Source organism: Aulonocara stuartgranti (assembly GCF_965226115.1).
Source record: "Aulonocara stuartgranti genome assembly, chromosome: 3".
Classification (NCBI taxonomy): Eukaryota; Metazoa; Chordata; class Actinopteri; order Cichliformes; family Cichlidae; genus Aulonocara; species Aulonocara stuartgranti.
This window is the reverse complement of record NC_138941.1, coordinates 21,320,086-21,341,217: the sequence shown is the minus strand read 5'-3', so window position 1 is coordinate 21,341,217 and position 21,132 is coordinate 21,320,086. Positions and strand designations below refer to the sequence as shown.

Genomic DNA, 21,132 nt, shown 5'->3' with positions numbered 1-21,132 from the left:
ATACAAACGCCAGCATGTATCCAAGATTACGGCAACCGAGACAAAACGATTACGCCGCCTCTCCTTCCTTGCGTGGCCGGCCAACTTCTCCAAATGGCCTCTTATCCACCCAAAGGGCATTACAGGAGAGTAGGAGTGAAAACAACCATCTCCAGAACAAAATTCAACAACTTGAAAAAGAAAAAGTTCACCTGGAGAAGAAGTGCTTACAAATGGAAGCACAAAACAAACACCTGGAAGAAACACTACAGCGCCAGCCCGACATCAACATTATTAATGAGGGCTGGGGGATCAAGTTTGCTCAAGCCAGAGAGCAGATTGTATTCCTCATCAAAGAAAACAAGCAAAAGAGCGCTGAAGTGAAAGAAATGTCCGAGCAGCTTCAAGGCAGGAAAGCCACGATTGATAAGCTAGAGTGGGATCTCCAATACATGGACCAACAGAATCACCTGCTCCAAAGAAAGCTTGATGAAGCTGAAGAAAAAAATAAAGACCTTCTTCAAGAGAAGGAGCAACAGCAAGAAAGACTGTCAGAAGAAAAGTGCACTATCAAGGACTTTGAGAGTAAAAATCAAAAGTTGCAAGGATTCTGTAATGAACTGAAGGTCAAAACAAGTGAGCTGCAGGGAGAAAAGGAAACTCTGGAAAAACGATGCTCACAGATGCAGAAAAGGATCGATCAAATGGCCAAAAACAACTCAGAGCTCATTAAGGGGATATTGTTGGAATTCAACAACTTGAAGCGGGAAAACACAGAAATGCAGGCGCAAAAGCAAAAGCAAGACAAAATGCATGAAGACCTGCAGTGTACGCTCCGCGACACCCAGAAAAGAAATGAGCAGCTAGAAGGCCTGCACAAAGAAGATCAAGTGAGAAATGCAGACCTGCAGAAGGCAAAGCTGACACAGGAGGCAACATCCAAAGAGCTCAAAGAACAGCTTGAAGAAACACGAGCAACATTAGAACAGGTGGAACAAACATGCAAGAAACTTGAGGAGCAAAACACCGAAACCATCCATGAGTTGAGAACCCTCATCCTGGAGAAAAAGGGGCTCGTGGAAAAGTCCATGAAAAAGAAGAAAAGATTCTTCAGCTTTTTCCGGAAGAGGGACAATACTGCTTCTTCAACTGATGTAGCCTCGTCTTGCTCCACCTCTGTTCACCCCCCCAACCAGTCCCGGCAGTTGACTGCCCCCTCCTGAGCCTGGTTCTGCCGGAGGTTTCTGCCCGTTTAAAGGCAGTTTTTCCTCCCCACTGTCGCCTAGTGCTTGCTCAGAGGGGATTGTTGGGGTTTCTCTCCTCTACCTTGTTTCTTTATTTACTTGTTAACTTTTTGTTCTTACCTCATTTAACCTTGTTTCTTTATTTACTTGTTAACTTTTTGTTCTTACCTCATTTAACCTTGTTTCTTTATTTGCTTGTTAACTTTTTGTTCTTACCTCATTTAACCTTGTTTCTTTATTTGCTTGTTAACTTTTTGTTCTTACCTCATTTAACCTTGTTTCTTTATTTGCTTGTTGACTTTTTGTTCTTACCTCATTTAACCTTGTTTCGTTATTTACTTGCTTGTTTAACTTTTTTTTCAACTTATCTAACAAAATAAAACAGTTGAATTTATCCTTTGAGTATTGTTCATCTAATCTTTACAGAGTTTTTCCAAAACACTTTCAAACATTCAGATCTGTCTTTCATTTTCTTCTTGAAACCTCATGAACGGTGACCTAAAAACTCTGGAACATGGTTTGAAACACTGAAATTGTTTCAGCTGAAACTGGCAAAGTCATACGTGCGTGTGTGAGTGTCACAGGTGATATGGTGTCACTAGTCCGGTCATCATGTTTAGGCTCATTCACGCCAAAATGATTTAGGCTAAATCTTTAAAACAGTGTCATTGCACACACTTTTCAATCACACAAATGCAGGATTAACTATTTGCAGTATCTTATCTGATTTATTATGAGAATGTCATGCCTGATCATTTGTACCCACACCATCAAAAATGGGGGCAAAAGGGAGGAGATCGCGTTTAATCGATTATAACACGAGGTCAGAAATATAAGTGCTGACATGAGTAGTGTCCACAGAAACCTCTGAGTCTCAGCTAAAAGCTCATGTAAACCATTTCTACAAACACCAAACAAAGCAAAGACACCAAACAGTTAAAAGAGCAGTTACGTCACCATGAATCTGTGGACAGGTAATATCCATATTTTGATTTATGATGTTCTGGAGTTAAATGGGAACCAAAGCATATTTTCAAAGGTGTTATATGCTATAAAATACTTTGAAAAATTAGGTGAGGGAAATGAAAAAGACATTTTTCTATGTTTGAGTCACAGTAACTTTGACATAGTAACATCTGCAGTAATATTTACAGCTCTGATGACATCTCACCAGCGTTAGCTTTATTTTGACACCAAGACTGTTTACACAGAGTTTGTAATTGCAGAGAAATACATTTATTTTGGTCATTTCATTTTGGAGCAGGAAGCTCACCCTTCTTGTTATACCCTTTAGATGAATACAGAGTTTTTAAATTAAATACATATTCTTTAAATAATGTTCCCTTTTATAAAAAGTAGGATCATTAAAAAAACAAAACATTTATTATAGCTCTGTCACGCAGAAAAAAGCTGTCTTTTTTCTGTGGTCTGTTATATAACATTAGGGGTGTTCGTGGCAATTAACTTTTTAATCGACTAAGCAGGTCAAGTAAGAAACACTTAAATATTAAGTTAAATTTGAAAACTGTTTAAAAATATATATATATCCCCATTCCACATTCCAGAATGTCATGTGACAACCTGATTGGCTTAGGAGTGATGATGTCACAAGGAAGTTTTTCCTTAAATAGGGGTGACAAACAGCAATTTTTAGTTCGTTACTTCGCAGCCTTCGTGTTCGCAGCTTTCAAACGTTCACTACAGAAACATTCGGAAACCTCTCAGAGTCATCGGATACAAACGCCAGCATGTATCCAAGATTACGGCAACCGAGACAAAACGATTACGCCGCCTCTCCTTCCTTGCGTGGCCGGCCAACTTCTCCAAATGGCCTCTTATCCACCCAAAGGGCATTACAGGAGAGTAGGAGTGAAAACAACCATCTCCAGAACAAAATTCAACAACTTGAAAAAGAAAAAGTTCACCTGGAGAAGAAGTGCTTACAAATGGAAGCACAAAACAAACACCTGGAAGAAACACTACAGCGCCAGCCCGACATCAACATTATTAATGAGGGCTGGGGGATCAAGTTTGCTCAAGCCAGAGAGCAGATTGTATTCCTCATCAAAGAAAACAAGCAAAAGAGCGCTGAAGTGAAAGAAATGTCCGAGCAGCTTCAAGGCAGGAAAGCCACGATTGATAAGCTAGAGTGGGATCTCCAATACATGGACCAACAGAATCACCTGCTCCAAAGAAAGCTTGATGAAGCTGAAGAAAAAAATAAAGACCTTCTTCAAGAGAAGGAGCAACAGCAAGAAAGACTGTCAGAAGAAAAGTGCACTATCAAGGACTTTGAGAGTAAAAATCAAAAGTTGCAAGGATTCTGTAATGAACTGAAGGTCAAAACAAGTGAGCTGCAGGGAGAAAAGGAAACTCTGGAAAAACGATGCTCACAGATGCAGAAAAGGATCGATCAAATGGCCAAAAACAACTCAGAGCTCATTAAGGGGATATTGTTGGAATTCAACAACTTGAAGCGGGAAAACACAGAAATGCAGGCGCAAAAGCAAAAGCAAGACAAAATGCATGAAGACCTGCAGTGTACGCTCCGCGACACCCAGAAAAGAAATGAGCAGCTAGAAGGCCTGCACAAAGAAGATCAAGTGAGAAATGCAGACCTGCAGAAGGCAAAGCTGACACAGGAGGCAACATCCAAAGAGCTCAAAGAACAGCTTGAAGAAACACGAGCAACATTAGAACAGGTGGAACAAACATGCAAGAAACTTGAGGAGCAAAACACCGAAACCATCCATGAGTTGAGAACCCTCATCCTGGAGAAAAAGGGGCTCGTGGAAAAGTCCATGAAAAAGAAGAAAAGATTCTTCAGCTTTTTCCGGAAGAGGGACAATACTGCTTCTTCAACTGATGTAGCCTCGTCTTGCTCCACCTCTGTTCACCCCCCCAACCAGTCCCGGCAGTTGACTGCCCCCTCCTGAGCCTGGTTCTGCCGGAGGTTTCTGCCCGTTTAAAGGCAGTTTTTCCTCCCCACTGTCGCCTAGTGCTTGCTCAGAGGGGATTGTTGGGGTTTCTCTCCTCTACCTTGTTTCTTTATTTACTTGTTAACTTTTTGTTCTTACCTCATTTAACCTTGTTTCTTTATTTACTTGTTAACTTTTTGTTCTTACCTCATTTAACCTTGTTTCTTTATTTGCTTGTTAACTTTTTGTTCTTACCTCATTTAACCTTGTTTCTTTATTTGCTTGTTAACTTTTTGTTCTTACCTCATTTAACCTTGTTTCTTTATTTGCTTGTTGACTTTTTGTTCTTACCTCATTTAACCTTGTTTCGTTATTTACTTGCTTGTTTAACTTTTTTTTCAACTTATCTAACAAAATAAAACAGTTGAATTTATCCTTTGAGTATTGTTCATCTAATCTTTACAGAGTTTTTCCAAAACACTTTCAAACATTCAGATCTGTCTTTCATTTTCTTCTTGAAACCTCATGAACGGTGACCTAAAAACTCTGGAACATGGTTTGAAACACTGAAATTGTTTCAGCTGAAACTGGCAAAGTCATACGTGCGTGTGTGAGTGTCACAGGTGATATGGTGTCACTAGTCCGGTCATCATGTTTAGGCTCATTCACGCCAAAATGATTTAGGCTAAATCTTTAAAACAGTGTCATTGCACACACTTTTCAATCACACAAATGCAGGATTAACTATTTGCAGTATCTTATCTGATTTATTATGAGAATGTCATGCCTGATCATTTGTACCCACACCATCAAAAATGGGGGCAAAAGGGAGGAGATCGCGTTTAATCGATTATAACACGAGGTCAGAAATATAAGTGCTGACATGAGTAGTGTCCACAGAAACCTCTGAGTCTCAGCTAAAAGCTCATGTAAACCATTTCTACAAACACCAAACAAAGCAAAGACACCAAACAGTTAAAAGAGCAGTTACGTCACCATGAATCTGTGGACAGGTAATATCCATATTTTGATTTATGATGTTCTGGAGTTAAATGGGAACCAAAGCATATTTTCAAAGGTGTTATATGCTATAAAATACTTTGAAAAATTAGGTGAGGGAAATGAAAAAGACATTTTTCTATGTTTGAGTCACAGTAACTTTGACATAGTAACATCTGCAGTAATATTTACAGCTCTGATGACATCTCACCAGCGTTAGCTTTATTTTGACACCAAGACTGTTTACACAGAGTTTGTAATTGCAGAGAAATACATTTATTTTGGTCATTTCATTTTGGAGCAGGAAGCTCACCCTTCTTGTTATACCCTTTAGATGAATACAGAGTTTTTAAATTAAATACATATTCTTTAAATAATGTTCCCTTTTATAAAAAGTAGGATCATTAAAAAAACAAAACATTTATTATAGCTCTGTCACGCAGAAAAAAGCTGTCTTTTTTCTGTGGTCTGTTATATAACATTAGGGGTGTTCGTGGCAATTAACTTTTTAATCGACTAAGCAGGTCAAGTAAGAAACACTTAAATATTAAGTTAAATTTGAAAACTGTTTAAAAATATATATATATCCCCATTCCACATTCCAGAATGTCATGTGACAACCTGATTGGCTTAGGAGTGATGATGTCACAAGGAAGTTTTTCCTTAAATAGGGGTGACAAACAGCAATTTTTAGTTCGTTACTTCGCAGCCTTCGTGTTCGCAGCTTTCAAACGTTCACTACAGAAACATTCGGAAACCTCTCAGAGTCATCGGATACAAACGCCAGCATGTATCCAAGATTACGGCAACCGAGACAAAACGATTACGCCGCCTCTCCTTCCTTGCGTGGCCGGCCAACTTCTCCAAATGGCCTCTTATCCACCCAAAGGGCATTACAGGAGAGTAGGAGTGAAAACAACCATCTCCAGAACAAAATTCAACAACTTGAAAAAGAAAAAGTTCACCTGGAGAAGAAGTGCTTACAAATGGAAGCACAAAACAAACACCTGGAAGAAACACTACAGCGCCAGCCCGACATCAACATTATTAATGAGGGCTGGGGGATCAAGTTTGCTCAAGCCAGAGAGCAGATTGTATTCCTCATCAAAGAAAACAAGCAAAAGAGCGCTGAAGTGAAAGAAATGTCCGAGCAGCTTCAAGGCAGGAAAGCCACGATTGATAAGCTAGAGTGGGATCTCCAATACATGGACCAACAGAATCACCTGCTCCAAAGAAAGCTTGATGAAGCTGAAGAAAAAAATAAAGACCTTCTTCAAGAGAAGGAGCAACAGCAAGAAAGACTGTCAGAAGAAAAGTGCACTATCAAGGACTTTGAGAGTAAAAATCAAAAGTTGCAAGGATTCTGTAATGAACTGAAGGTCAAAACAAGTGAGCTGCAGGGAGAAAAGGAAACTCTGGAAAAACGATGCTCACAGATGCAGAAAAGGATCGATCAAATGGCCAAAAACAACTCAGAGCTCATTAAGGGGATATTGTTGGAATTCAACAACTTGAAGCGGGAAAACACAGAAATGCAGGCGCAAAAGCAAAAGCAAGACAAAATGCATGAAGACCTGCAGTGTACGCTCCGCGACACCCAGAAAAGAAATGAGCAGCTAGAAGGCCTGCACAAAGAAGATCAAGTGAGAAATGCAGACCTGCAGAAGGCAAAGCTGACACAGGAGGCAACATCCAAAGAGCTCAAAGAACAGCTTGAAGAAACACGAGCAACATTAGAACAGGTGGAACAAACATGCAAGAAACTTGAGGAGCAAAACACCGAAACCATCCATGAGTTGAGAACCCTCATCCTGGAGAAAAAGGGGCTCGTGGAAAAGTCCATGAAAAAGAAGAAAAGATTCTTCAGCTTTTTCCGGAAGAGGGACAATACTGCTTCTTCAACTGATGTAGCCTCGTCTTGCTCCACCTCTGTTCACCCCCCCAACCAGTCCCGGCAGTTGACTGCCCCCTCCTGAGCCTGGTTCTGCCGGAGGTTTCTGCCCGTTTAAAGGCAGTTTTTCCTCCCCACTGTCGCCTAGTGCTTGCTCAGAGGGGATTGTTGGGGTTTCTCTCCTCTACCTTGTTTCTTTATTTGCTTGTTAACTTTTTGTTCTTACCTCATTTAACCTTGTTTCTTTATTTACTTGTTAACTTTTTGTTCTTACCTCATTTAACCTTGTTTCTTTATTTACTTAACTTTTTGTTCTTACTTCATTTAACCTTGTTTCTTTATTTGCTTGTTAACTTTTTGCTCTTACTTCATTTAACCTTGTTTCTTTATTTACTTGTTAACTTTTTGTTCTTACCTCATTTAACCTTGTTTCTTTATTTGCTTGTTAACTTTTTGTTCTTACCTCATTTAACCTTGTTTCGTTATTTACTTGCTTGTTTAACTTTTTTTTCAACTTATCTAACAAAATAAAACAGTTGAATTTATCCTTTGAGTATTGTTCATCTAATCTTTACAGAGTTTTTCCAAAACACTTTCAAACATTCAGATCTGTCTTTCATTTTCTTCTTGAAACCTCATGAACGGTGACCTAAAAACTCTGGAACATGGTTTGAAACACTGAAATTGTTTCAGCTGAAACTGGCAAAGTCATACGTGCGTGTGTGTGTGTCACAGGTGATATGGTGTCACTAGTCCGGTCATCATGTTTAGGCTCATTCACGCCAAAATGATTTAGGCTAAATCTTTAAAACAGTGTCATTGCACACACTTTTCAATCACACAAATGCAGGATTAACTATTTGCAGTATCTTATCTGATTTATTATGAGAATGTCATGCCTGATCATTTGTACCCACACCATCAAAAATGGGGGCAAAAGGGAGGAGATCGCGTTTAATCGATTATAACACGAGGTCAGAAATATAAGTGCTGACATGAGTAGTGTCCACAGAAACCTCTGAGTCTCAGCTAAAAGCTCATGTAAACCATTTCTACAAACACCAAACAAAGCAAAGACACCAAACAGTTAAAAGAGCAGTTACGTCACCATGAATCTGTGGACAGGTAATATCCATATTTTGATTTATGATGTTCTGGAGTTAAATGGGAACCAAAGCATATTTTCAAAGGTGTTATATGCTATAAAATACTTTGAAAAATTAGGTGAGGGAAATGAAAAAGACATTTTTCTATGTTTGAGTCACAGTAACTTTGACATAGTAACATCTGCAGTAATATTTACAGCTCTGATGACATCTCACCAGCGTTAGCTTTATTTTGACACCAAGACTGTTTACACAGAGTTTGTAATTGCAGAGAAATACATTTATTTTGGTCATTTCATTTTGGAGCAGGAAGCTCACCCTTCTTGTTATACCCTTTAGATGAATACAGAGTTTTTAAATTAAATACATATTCTTTAAATAATGTTCCCTTTTATAAAAAGTAGGATCATTAAAAAAACAAAACATTTATTATAGCTCTGTCACGCAGAAAAAAGCTGTCTTTTTTCTGTGGTCTGTTATATAACATTAGGGGTGTTCGTGGCAATTAACTTTTTAATCGACTAAGCAGGTCAAGTAAGAAACACTTAAATATTAAGTTAAATTTGAAAACTGTTTAAAAAAAAATATATATCCCCATTCCACATTCCAGAATGTCATGTGACAACCTGATTGGCTTAGGAGTGATGATGTCACAAGGAAGTTTTTCCTTAAATAGGGGTGACAAACAGCAATTTTTAGTTCGTTACTTCGCAGCCTTCGTGTTCGCAGCTTTCAAACGTTCACTACAGAAACATTCGGAAACCTCTCAGAGTCATCGGATACAAACGCCAGCATGTATCCAAGATTACGGCAACCGAGACAAAACGATTACGCCGCCTCTCCTTCCTTGCGTGGCCGGCCAACTTCTCCAAATGGCCTCTTATCCACCCAAAGGGCATTACAGGAGAGTAGGAGTGAAAACAACCATCTCCAGAACAAAATTCAACAACTTGAAAAAGAAAAAGTTCACCTGGAGAAGAAGTGCTTACAAATGGAAGCACAAAACAAACACCTGGAAGAAACACTACAGCGCCAGCCCGACATCAACATTATTAATGAGGGCTGGGGGATCAAGTTTGCTCAAGCCAGAGAGCAGATTGTATTCCTCATCAAAGAAAACAAGCAAAAGAGCGCTGAAGTGAAAGAAATGTCCGAGCAGCTTCAAGGCAGGAAAGCCACGATTGATAAGCTAGAGTGGGATCTCCAATACATGGACCAACAGAATCACCTGCTCCAAAGAAAGCTTGATGAAGCTGAAGAAAAAAATAAAGACCTTCTTCAAGAGAAGGAGCAACAGCAAGAAAGACTGTCAGAAGAAAAGTGCACTATCAAGGACTTTGAGAGTAAAAATCAAAAGTTGCAAGGATTCTGTAATGAACTGAAGGTCAAAACAAGTGAGCTGCAGGGAGAAAAGGAAACTCTGGAAAAACGATGCTCACAGATGCAGAAAAGGATCGATCAAATGGCCAAAAACAACTCAGAGCTCATTAAGGGGATATTGTTGGAATTCAACAACTTGAAGCGGGAAAACACAGAAATGCAGGCGCAAAAGCAAAAGCAAGACAAAATGCATGAGGACCTGCAGTGTACGCTCCGCGACACCCAGAAAAGAAATGAGCAGCTAGTCCAACCAGTCCCGGCAGTTGACTGCCCCCTCCTGAGCCTGGTTCTGCCGGAGGTTTCTGCCCGTTTAAAGGCAGTTTTTCCTCCCCACTGTCGCCTAGTGCTTGCTCAGAGGGGATTGTTGGGGTTTCTCTCCTCTGCCTTGTTTCTTTATTTGCTTGTTAACTTTTTGCTCTTACTTCATTTAACCTTGTTTCTTTATTTGCTTGTTAACTTTTTGCTCTTACTTCATTTAACCTTGTTTCTTTATTTACTTGTTAACTTTTTGTTCTTACCTCATTTAACCTTGTTTCTTTATTTGCTTGTTAACTTTTTGTTCTTACCTCATTTAACCTTGTTTCTTTATTTACTTGTTAACTTTTTGCTCTTACTTCATTTAACCTTGTTTCTTTATTTGCTTGTTAACTTTTTGTTCTTACCTCATTTAACCTTGTTTCGTTATTTACTTGCTTGTTTAACTTTTTTTTCAACTTATCTAACAAAATAAAACAGTTGAATTTATCCTTTGAGTATTGTTCATCTACACTGAAAAAAATATGTTGTTGGATTTACTTAATTCAATGGTGGACATTTGTTGCACACAGATGTTTTGCTTTGGCAGCAACTTAAACAATTGAGTTAAATTAACACAATTTATTCATGTTCAATAAACCTGTGCAATTTGTGTTGATAAAATGTGACTTAAACATGTTTTGATGAAGTAATTTGAGCTCTTGAAATATTTTAATCCTTCACAATTTTCTCACTTTATCCCAACACCATTCAATAACTTTTACCCAATACTACTTGGTCACTTAAATACTACATGTTATCTTCAAATTACATTTTGCTATTATATTCTAGTATCAAATACACAATTTTCAAATGGAGGCCTTATAACAGATTATATTGTTCTCTTCCAAGATGGTTGCTGGCATCCACCAGTAACCTTTCAAAACAAAATGTCTAATTTCACTGCATTGACAGTAGGTAAAGAATTAAACTGACATTACTCCACTACTGAATCTATATAAACCAACAGTTAAATAATGTCAGTTCTTCCGTGTTCTCTGGAATCAATCACAGCAAAGAAATTAGACTCTTTCTTTTGAAAAATGTTGGGAAAGAACAATACAAAACATTCTATTTAAGGCCTCTGACGTCAAGATTCAGTTAAACAACAATTATAACTAAACAATTTGAGGTAATGTTAGTTTCCATTAACATTAAATTAGGTTACTGAATTGCCAAACACCTTCCTATTAACATTACCCATTTTACCCCAATAACTAAAGAAATTAGCACTTGCAGGTCAAAACCTTTATTCAAGAGATGCAAAAATAACATTGATACGGTGAGTGACTGTCAAAAATTACGGCACTGATCATACTGTGACATCTTGGTTCAAAACAGCAAGCTTAGAAATATTCAACGTTCCTTACTTCAACTGAATGAAACTGAAAATACCATTTCACACGGCCCATATGGGATATTTAGACTGCATAACTGTTCATGCTACATCTCTTCACTAGTAAAAGAAAGAAAAAATACAAAGAGAAATTTAAAAATGCTGCCAAACAGACAGAGAACTTGTACAGAGCAAAAGGAAAAACAAACAACAACAACAACAAAAAAACGGCTCGTCCTCATGGCAGTTGCAGTGTATATAAAAATGAACCCTGCGATCTGTTCCTGGAATTGAGCTTCAAAAATGCAGCAGAACAAGTGTGAGATTTAAATGTCCTCTCACCTAGAGCTGGTCACCTCACATGCATAACAGTGAGCTTCGTTGCAGGAGCAGTTTTGTCTTAGTTGTGAGCTTTTCTTGAGAGCTGAGTTGCTTCCAACTCCATTACCACCCATTGAATCACCTCAAAAGTGTAGCAGAGTTGTGATGGGTAACTCATATTGAAGGAATAAAAAAGGTCCAAACAGCATGGCTACTGCAAAGGTCACGTTATCCAGATCTTGAAGAACTACTATACGCTCGATGATGATGCCAACGTCAGAAAAGTCATTGCCTGGTGCATCCTCTGGAGACAGATGTTCATTGTGGTTTTCTCAATCTGTGCAGTGGCCTCAGTCAAGTCCTGGTTAAACACAAAACATTTCTTTAAGATTCCTTTTTAAACTCATCTCTTTTGAATCTACCAGTTCTAATGTTAGAGTAATTTAAACCAATGCAAGCAACATAGTAAATAGCTATAGCCAAAGAGTGGCCTGCCATGCTGCCATTCATGGTTTAACAGAGTTTCTAAGAGAGGGTGAAAAACATAATTTCAAATGCTTTACATTAGTTTTTCTTAGAAAGACACCGGCCCATCAGAAATCCAGGTTTTGTCACTCAGAAGATGTTAGAATTTAGACTTTCAGCCCCACAATTTGGTTAGCTGTTGGTCTTTTTTTTTTTTCAAACAAAAGCTAATGTAAATATTGGTGGGATTTTCCTTTGTTCACTAGAATGACAAATTTAAAGTTTTTTCACACTGATGTGACCCCTAATACAGGGGTGGGGCCTCAAGGGCCGGCGGCTGAGTTCACTACCAGGCCTCATGTGAACTTCAAATTATTAAAGAGGACTACTGGTCCTAACTGGTCCAATGAGGATCAAGTGGATAACTAAATGCATTTTAAAATGTTGCAAAGCCACAATCTACTCATAAAACACTCACCATGAACTCCTGCACCAAGATGTTGCAATTGTCTTTCACACAGATGCGGAGCACTTTGATGAGACTCCCTTTGAGCATTAATGTCATCCTAAAGTATTATAACAAAGAAAACAGAGATTTGTGAACTTTTCAGTAGCACAGAAGAAAATGATCCCAGACCAAAACTTAAACCAGTCAACATGCAACACCAGCATCTACAAAGCAATATCAAAAGTTCCTGTTTGACATCAACTTTATGGATATATAGTTTCCAGAACATTTATTTTTTTAAAAAGATCAATTTTTCTCAGTGGGCCAGTAAATGCATGACGAAAATTATGGCATCCTTTCGGTGGAATCAGTACTCACAGGTAATAGTTGACTGTTTCAATGGATGCAGCATAAAAATCTTTTACTGACCTAATGCAATACATATACACTTTGTAGTTAAAGAATTTTAAAGTTCTTACTGTCATCATGGCAGCTACATCCTTTAGCTTTGTGCCCTGTTCCCCTGATCACTTTGCAAACACTTTCAGCAGACTGTCAGAGAGAAACTCAGCTCCGTCAGAAACCTGTAAAGGCATGGTTGGGATGCACTGGAATGCTGCATTTCATCTGAAATGACATAAAATTATTTTGAAATAACAGCAGGCACTGTGCTTGGTTAATAATCAGTAATGTTTTGTTGAATAAAAACTGTGTTTCCAGATCTTATGGGATTAAAAAAATCCAAAGATGTTTATTTCTGATTTGCAACCCAAGAACCCACAAGTTACAACCTCATTTTAGTTCAAGTGTGCATTAATGTGAGTCCAGTAATCACCTTTCTGACAATACATACAGGTATAAGTCAAACCTATGGCAGATTTTGGATTTCTCAGTCGTATTAATAGGGTGGTCTATTTGAGTATGCATGCACCTAATAATTATAAAAAACCTATTATAATTAAGTTACAGAAACCTTAAGCGAAAATAGAATATACTTTCTTACCATAACACCTTGAACCCACAATCCATCAGCTGACTCCTGGTGAAATGCAGAATAGATGTGGTCTCTCAATGTGCATCAACAAAAACAAAAGGACAGCAGGTGAGGGCAGGAGGGGTAGGGATGTAAGCTAGCATAATACCGCTGATGATATTAGCTAAAGCTGTTCAATGTCCAAAATCTCACTAACACCACGGTGCAGTAAATACACAATGTAACTGAAGAGTCAGTTGACAAATCTATTCACACAGAAAACCAAATTATGTTATGAGTGCCTCGTAATTAGGTTTAATGTGATATTACGGCTCTTGTGCCAAAGACAAATTCAAATGAAAAAGCGCCAATTCTTTGATAACAGATAAAACAGCAAATAAGCTAACGGCTCTTTTTTAGCATGTTACATGGCGGCACTTTAGACGTTTAACTACATTTGGCTGAAATATGGTAAACATTAATTCAAAAAATCAAGACATACCAAAAAACGTAGAGTTGGCTGCTCGACTTGACTGAGATGGATGCATTCTTTAAACCACGATCCAAAGCCCGCGAGATGAAATCACGCGTGGTTTCACGAGATTTAACGTTGCTATCTTATTGACTTACTTCACCTGAACATGATATAAACAATTTAATACACCCTTTCTGCATATCATGTAGTTTTTACACTATATAGTTACATTTATCTTTAAAACATGAGGCAATTGTGTTAAATACATGCAAGATGCTTACATAAATCCAAGAGATGGCCAGTCCCTTTTTTTCAGTGTAATCTTTACAGAGTTTTTCCAAAACACTTTCAAACATTCAGATCTGTCTTTCATTTTCTTCTTGAAACCTCATGAACGGTGACCTAAAAACTCTGGAACATGGTTTGAAACACTGAAATTGTTTCAGCTGAAACTGGCAAAGTCATACGTGCGTGTGTGTGTGTCACAGGTGATATGGTGTCACTAGTCCGGTCATCATGTTTAGGCTCATTCACGCCAAAATGATTTAGGCTAAATCTTTAAAACAGTGTCATTGCACACACTTTTCAATCACACAAATGCAGGATTAACTATTTGCAGTATCTTATCTGATTTATTATGAGAATGTCATGCCTGATCATTTGTACCCACACCATCAAAAATGGGGGCAAAAGGGAGGAGATCGCGTTTAATCGATTATAACACGAGGTCAGAAATATAAGTGCTGACATGAGTAGTGTCCACAGAAACCTCTGAGTCTCAGCTAAAAGCTCATGTAAACCATTTCTACAAACACCAAACAAAGCAAAGACACCAGACAGTTAAAAGAGCAGTTACGTCACCATGAATCTGTGGACAGGTAATATCCATATTTTGATTTATGATGTTCTGGAGTTAAATGGGAACCAAAGCATATTTTCAAAGGTGTTATATGCTATAAAATACTTTGAAAAATTAGGTGAGGGAAATGAAAAAGACATTTTTCTATGTTTGAGTCACAGTAACTTTGACATAGTAACATCTGCAGTAATATTTACAGCTCTGATGACATCTCACCAGCGTTAGCTTTATTTTGACACCAAGACTGTTTACACAGAGTTTGTAATTGCAGAGAAATACATTTATTTTGGTCATTTCATTTTGGAGCAGGAAGCTCACCCTTCTTGTTATACCCTTTAGATGAATACAGAGTTTTTTAATTAAATACATATTCTTTAAATAATGTTCCCTTTTATAAAAAGTAGGATCATTAAAAAAACAAAACATTTATTATAGCTCTGTCACGCAGAAAAAAGCTGTCTTTTGTCTGTGGTCTGTTATATAACATTAGGGGTGTTCGTGGCAATTAACTTTTTAATCGACTAAGCAGGTCAAGTAAGAAACACTTAAATATTAAGTTAAATTTGAAAACTGTTTAAAAAAAAATATATATCCCCATTCCACATTCCAGAATGTCATGTGACAACCTGATTGGCTTAGGAGTGATGATGTCACAAGGAAGTTTTTCCTTAAATAGGGGTGACAAACAGCAATTTTTAGTTCGTTACTTCGCAGCCTTCGTGTTCGCAGCTTTCAAACGTTCACTACAGAAACATTCGGAAACCTCTCAGAGTCATCGGATACAAACGCCAGCATGTATCCAAGATTACGGCAACCGAGACAAAACGATTACGCCGCCTCTCCTTCCTTGCGTGGCCGGCCAACTTCTCCAAATGGCCTCTTATCCACCCAAAGGGCATTACAGGAGAGTAGGAGTGAAAACAACCATCTCCAGAACAAAATTCAACAACTTGAAAAAGAAAAAGTTCACCTGGAGAAGAAGTGCTTACAAATGGAAGCACAAAACAAACACCTGGAAGAAACACTACAGCGCCAGCCCGACATCAACATTATTAATGAGGGCTGGGGGATCAAGTTTGCTCAAGCCAGAGAGCAGATTGTATTCCTCATCAAAGAAAACAAGCAAAAGAGCGCTGAAGTGAAAGAAATGTCCGAGCAGCTTCAAGGCAGGAAAGCCACGATTGATAAGCTAGAGTGGGATCTCCAATACATGGACCAACAGAATCACCTGCTCCAAAGAAAGCTTGATGAAGCTGAAGAAAAAAAAAAAGACCTTCTTCAAGAGAAGGAGCAACAGCAAGAAAGACTGTCAGAAGAAAAGTGCACTATCAAGGACTTTGAGAGTAAAAATCAAAAGTTGCAAGGATTCTGTAATGAACTGAAGGTCAAAACAAGTGAGCTGCAGGGAGAAAAGGAAACTCTGGAAAAACGATGCTCACAGATGCAGAAAAGGATCGATCAAATGGCCAAAAACAACTCAGAGCTCATTAAGGGGATATTGTTGGAATTCAACAACTTGAAGCGGGAAAACACAGAAATGCAGGCGCAAAAGCAAAAGCAAGACAAAATGCATGAAGACCTGCAGTGTACGCTCCGCGACACCCAGAAAAGAAATGAGCAGCTAGAAGGCCTGCACAAAGAAGATCAAGTGAGAAATGCAGACCTGCAGAAGGCAAAGCTGACACAGGAGGCAACATCCAAAGAGCTCAAAGAACAGCTTGAAGAAACACGAGCAACATTAGAACAGGTGGAACAAACATGCAAGAAACTTGAGGAGCAAAACACCGAAACCATCCATGAGTTGAGAACCCTCATCCTGGAGAAAAAGGGGCTCGTGGAAAAGTCCATGAAAAAGAAGAAAAGATTCTTCAGCTTTTTCCGGAAGAGGGACAATACTGCTTCTTCAACTGATGTAGCCTCGTCTTGCTCCACCTCTGTTCACACCCCCAACCAGTCCCAGCAGTTGACTGCCCCCTCCTGAGCCTGGTTCTGCCGGAGGTTTCTGCCCGTTTAAAGGCAGTTTTTCCTCCCCACTGTCGCCTAGTGCTTGCTCAGAGGGGATTGTTGGGGTTTCTCTCCTCTGCCTTGTTTCTTTATTTGCTTGTTAACTTTTTGCTCTTACTTCATTTAACCTTGTTTCTTTATTTGCTTGTTAACTTTTTGTTCTTACCTCATTTAACCTTGTTTCGTTATTTACTTGTTAACTTTTTGCTCTTACTTCATTTAACCTTGTTTCTTTATTTGCTTGTTAACTTTTTGTTCTTACCTCATTTAACCTTGTTTCGTTATTTACTTGTTAACTTTTTGCTCTTACTTCATTTAACCTTGTTTCTTTATTTGCTTGTTAACTTTTTGCTCTTACCTCATTTAACCTTGTTTCGTTATTTACTTGTTAACTTTTTGTTCTTACCTCATTTAACCTTGTTTCTTTATTTGCTTGTTAACTTTTGTTCTTACCTCATTTAACCTTGTTTCGTTATTTACTTGCTTGTTTAACTTTTTTTTCAACTTATCTAACAAAATAAAACAGTTGAATTTATCCTTTGAGTATTGTTCATCTAATCTTTACAGAGTTTTTCCAAAACACTTTCAAACATTCAGATCTGTCTTTCATTTTCTTCTTGAAACCTCATGAACGGTGACCTAAAAACTCTGGAACATGGTTTGAAACACTGAAATTGTTTCAGCTGAAACTGGCAAAGTCATACGTGCGTGTGTGTGTGTCACAGGTGATATGGTGTCACTAGTCCGGTCATCATGTTTAGGCTCATTCACGCCAAAATGATTTAGGCTAAATCTTTAAAACAGTGTCATTGCACACACTTTTCAATCACACAAATGCAGGATTAACTATTTGCAGTATCTTATCTGATTTATTATGAGAATGTCATGCCTGATCATTTGTACCCACACCATCAAAAATGGGGGCAAAAGGGAGGAGATCGCGTTTAATCGATTATAACACGAGGTCAGAAATATAAGTGCTGACATGAGTAGTGTCCACAGAAACCTCTGAGTCTCAGCTAAAAGCTCATGTAAACCATTTCTACAAACACCAAACAAAGCAAAGACACCAAACAGTTAAAAGAGCAGTTACGTCACCATGAATCTGTGGACAGGTAATATCCATATTTTGATTTATGATGTTCTGGAGTTAAATGGGAACCAAAGCATATTTTCAAAGGTGTTATATGCTATAAAATACTTTGAAAAATTAGGTGAGGGAAATGAAAAAGACATTTTTCTATGTTTGAGTCACAGTAACTTTGACATAGTAACATCTGCAGTAATATTTACAGCTCTGATGACATCTCACCAGCGTTAGCTTTATTTTGACACCAAGACTGTTTACACAGAGTTTGTAATTGCAGAGAAATACATTTATTTTGGTCATTTCATTTTGGAGCAGGAAGCTCACCCTTCTTGTTATACCCTTTAGATGAATACAGAGTTTTTTAATTAAATACATATTCTTTAAATAATGTTCCCTTTTATAAAAAGTAGGATCATTAAAAAAACAAAACATTTATTATAGCTCTGTCACGCAGAAAAAAGCTGTCTTTTTTCTGTGGTCTGTTATATAACATTAGGGGTGTTCGTGGCAATTAACTTTTTAATCGACTAAGCAGGTCAAGTAAGAAACACTTAAATATTAAGTTAAATTTGAAAACTGTTTAAAAAAAAATATATATCCCCATTCCACATTCCAGAATGTCATGTGACAACCTGATTGGCTTAGGAGTGATGATGTCACAAGGAAGTTTTTCCTTAAATAGGGGTGACAAACAGCAATTTTTAGTTCGTTACTTCGCAGCCTTCGTGTTCGCAGCTTTCAAACGTTCACTACAGAAACATTCGGAAACCTCTCAGAGTCATCGGATACAAACGCCAGCATGTATCCAAGATTACGGCAACCGAGACAAAACGATTACGCCGCCTCTCCTTCCTTGCGTGGCCGGCCAACTTCTCCAAATGGCCTCTTATCCACCCAAAGGGCATTACAGGAGAGTAGGAGTGAAAACAACCATCTCCAGAACAAAATTCAACAACTTGAAAAAGAAAAAGTTCACCTGGAGAAGAAGTGCTTACAAATGGAAGCACAAAACAAACACCTGGAAGAAACACTACAGCGCCAGCCCGACATCAACATTATTAATGAGGGCTGGGGGATCAAGTTTGCTCAAGCCAGAGAGCAGATTGTATTCCTCATCAAAGAAAACAAGCAAAAGAGCGCTGAAGTGAAAGAAATGTCCGAGCAGCTTCAAGGCAGGAAAGCCACGATTGATAAGCTAGAGTGGGATCTCCAATACATGGACCAACAGAATCACCTGCTCCAAAGAAAGCTTGATGAAGCTGAAGAAAAAAATAAAGACCTTCTTCAAGAGAAGGAGCAACAGCAAGAAAGACTGTCAGAAGAAAAGTGCACTATCAAGGACTTTGAGAGTAAAAATCAAAAGTTGCAAGGATTCTGTAATGAACTGAAGGTCAAAACAAGTGAGCTGCAGGGAGAAAAGGAAACTCTGGAAAAACGATGCTCACAGATGCAGAAAAGGATCGATCAAATGGCCAAAAACAACTCAGAGCTCATTAAGGGGATATTGTTGGAATTCAACAACTTGAAGCGGGAAAACACAGAAATGCAGGCGCAAAAGCAAAAGCAAAAGCAAGACAAAATGCATGAAGACCTGCAGTGTACGCTCCGCGACACCCAGAAAAGAAATGAGCAGCTAGAAGGCCTGCACAAAGAAGATCAAGTGAGAAATGCAGACCTGCAGAAGGCAAAGCTGACACAGGAGGCAACATCCAAAGAGCTCAAAGAACAGCTTGAAGAAACACGAGCAACATTAGAACAGGTGGAACAAACATGCAAGAAACTTGAGGAGCAAAACACCGAAACCATCCATGAGTTGAGAACCCTCATCCTGGAGAAAAAGGGGCTCGTGGAAAAGTCCATGAAAAAGAAGAAAAGATTCTTCAGCTTTTTCCGGAAGAGGGACAATACTGCTTCTTCAACTGATGTAGCCTCGTCTTGCTCCACCTCTGTTCACCCCCCCAACCAGTCCCGGCAGTTGACTGCCCCCTCCTGAGCCTGGTTCTGCCGGAGGTTTCTGCCCGTTTAAAGGCAGTTTTTCCTCCCCACTGTCGCCTAGTGCTTGCTCAGAGGGGATTGTTGGGGTTTCTCTCCTCTGCCTTGTTTCTTTATTTACTTGTTAACTTTTTGTTCTTACTTCATTTAACCTTGTTTCTTTATTTACTTGTTAACTTTTTGTTCTTACCTCATTTAACCTTGTTTCGTTATTTACTTGCTTGTTTAACTTTTTTTTCAACTTATCTAACAAAATAAAACAGTTGAATTTATCCTTTGAGTATTGTTCATCTAATCTTTACAGAGTTTTTCCAAAACACTTTCAAACATTCAGATCTGTCTTTCATTTTCTTCTTGAAACCTCATGAACGGTGACCTAAAAACTCTGGAACATGGTTTGAAACACTGAAATTGTTTCAGCTGAAACTGGCAAAGTCATACGTGCGTGTGTGAGTGTCACAGGTGATATGGTGTCACTAGTCCGGTCATCATGTTTAGGCTCATTCACGCCAAAATGATTTAGGCTAAATCTTTAAAACAGTGTCATTGCACACACTTTTCAATCACACAAATGCAGGATTAACTATTTGCAGTATCTTATCTGATTTATTATGAGAATGTCATGCCTGATCATTTGTACCCACACCATCAAAAATGGGGGCAAAAGGGAGGAGATCGCGTTTAATCGATTATAACACGAGGTCAGAAATATAAGTGCTGACATGAGTAGTGTCCACAGAAACCTCTGAGTCTCAGCTAAAAGCTCATGTAAACCATTTCTACAAACACCAAACAAAGCAAAGACACCAAACAGTTAAAAGAGCAGTTACGTCACCATGAATCTGTGGACAGGTAATATCCATATTTTGATTTATGATGTTCTGGAGTTAAATGGGAACCAAAGCATATTTTCAAAGGTGTTATATGCTATAAAATACTTTGAAAAATTAGGTGAGGGAAATGAAAAAGACATTTTTCTATGTTTGAGTCACAGTAACTTTGACATAGTAACATCTGCAGTAATATTTACAGCTCTGATGACATCTCACCAGCGTTAGCTTTATTTTGACACCAAGACTGTTTACACAGAGTTTGTAATTGCAGAGAAATACATTTATTTTGGTCATTTCATTTTGGAGCAGGAAGCTCACCCTTCTTGTTATACCCTTTAGATGAATACAGAGTTTTTAAATTAAATACATATTCTTTAAATAATGTTCCCTTTTATAAAAAGTAGGATCATTAAAAAAACAAAACATTTATTATAGCTCTGTCACGCAGAAAAAAGCTGTCTTTTTTCTGTGGTCTGTTATATAACATTAGGGGTGTTCGTGGCAATTAACTTTTTAATCGACTAA

The 21,132-nt window shown here is 38.3% G+C and overlaps 1 protein-coding gene and 1 long non-coding RNA gene across 5 annotated transcripts in view; one reads left to right on the top strand and one right to left on the bottom strand.

Moving 5' to 3' along the window:
* Window positions 1–21,132, top strand: part of LOC309700619 (protein NLRC3-like) — a 220,990-nt gene that overhangs the window by 35,489 nt on the left and 164,369 nt on the right. The gene's annotated exons all lie outside the window — the stretch shown is intronic.
* On the bottom strand, window positions 11,045–13,903 carry LOC309701393. Of its 3 annotated transcripts, none has more exons than XR_014274968.1 (5): window positions 13,857–13,903; window positions 13,385–13,420; window positions 12,861–13,008; window positions 12,412–12,499; window positions 11,045–11,829 (listed from the first exon to the last, which is right to left on the bottom strand). It is a non-coding gene; the product is annotated as an uncharacterized lncRNA (long non-coding RNA). The 3 variants fall into 3 exon arrangements; XR_014274969.1 differs by having other exon boundaries at window positions 13,385–13,448; window positions 13,857–13,901; XR_014274970.1 differs by lacking the exon at window positions 13,857–13,903 and having other exon boundaries at window positions 13,385–13,844.